Consider the following 1,762-nt stretch of genomic DNA (forward strand, 5'->3'; position numbering starts at 1 on the left):
CACGCACGCACGCACACACACACACACACATATACACACATGTATACACATACACACACGCATATAAATATACACACATTATATACACACAATATATACACACACATATACACACATGTATACATACATATATACAAGTGTCTGTGGGTGTGTGTGTATGTGCGTGTGTGTGTGTGGATGTGTGTGTGTGTGCATGTGTGTGTGTGTGTGCATGTGTGTGTGTGTGTGCATGTGGGTGTGTGTGTGTATGTGTTTACGGAAACACGCTCCTTTAAAAAGGCTTGTCGCAAACTTGAACATAAATGCCGTTCGACCAAACTCGAAGTATTCCGCCTTGCCTGGAATGATAGTTTACGTAACTACAAAAAGGCACTCTCACTTGCCAAAACCTCATATTTTTCCAGGCTCATAAATGAAAACAAAAACAACTCAAAGTTTCTGTTTGACACAGTTGCAAAACTTACTCAGAAACAACCAAGTGCCCTAAACCATGCGTTCTCGGCTAACAAATTCATTAAATTCTTTACCAAGAAAATGTACCTCATTAGAGATGAAATTGTTGCCTTACTCAACAATCAGAGTCCCCCCCAACCTCTGATGGGCCTTCCCCCTGATTTTGAATCCAGCCATTCGCTATGCTGCCTTGAAAACGTCTCACTTAGTGCCCTCTCTAAATTGGTTGGCGCGGCTAAACCCTCAACCTGTCTGTTTGACCCTCTTCCAGCAACTCTCATCAAAAAACTCTTCCCAACTCTAGGCCCTGCCCTACTCAATATCTTCAACACCTCCTTGTCTACTGGCGTGGTGCCCCTGGCCTTTAAATCAGCTGTCATTAAACCACTACTTAAAAAACCGAACCTCGACCCTCTAATCTTGAAAAATTACAGACCCATCTCCAATCTTCCGTTCCTATCCAAAGTATTAGAACGCAACGCAATTTACTGACCACTTATCAAACAATAATCTTAATGAATCTTTTCAATCTGGCTTTAGAGCCTTACACTCCACCGAAACGGTGGTTACCAAAGTCACAAATGACTTACAGTACTGCTCTCTCTTGACTCAAACCTCACTTCTGTGCTCTTATTGCTTGATCTCAGTGCAGCCTTTGACACTATCGATCACTCGATTCTTCTAGGTCGGCTTGAGAATCATGTTGTCATTCGGGGTCACGCACTAGCTTGGTTTAAATATTATTTAACTGATAGAACACACTGCATGGTCTATACTGATTTAACATCTGAGACCCTCCCAGTGCAATGTGGTGTCCCACAAGGCTCTGTCCTGGGCCCTTTGCTATTTTCGATTTACATGCTACCCCTCGGCAATATCATATGCAAATTTGGCATAAACTTTCACTTTTACGCTGATGACACCCAATTATATTTACCTATTAAGCCAAATGATTCCTCCCAATTACAAAACCTTGAGGCCTGCTTGCTTGTTGTCAAAAAGTCGATGTCGCAAAACTTTCTACTCCTTAATGCAGATAAAACTGAGATGTTAATTGTTGGCCCCCCAAACCACAGAGGCCTGTTTCAGGACATCTCCCTCAACTTTGATACTTGTCATGTATCCCAGAGCTCCACCATAAAAAACCTCGGAGTAATTTTTTATTCCTCCCTCTCATTTAATGCACATATAAAAAATGTCACCAAAATTGCCTTCTTCCATCTTCGTAATATTGCAAAAATTCGCCCCATTTTAACTCTGGCTGATGCTGAAACCCTGATTCATGCTTTTGTCTCATCACGTCTGGACT

The sequence above is a fragment of the Notolepis coatsorum genome (genome assembly GCF_963971535.1).
Source record: "Notolepis coatsorum genome assembly, contig: SCAFFOLD_420, whole genome shotgun sequence".
NCBI lineage: Eukaryota > Metazoa > Chordata > Actinopteri > Aulopiformes > Paralepididae > Notolepis > Notolepis coatsorum.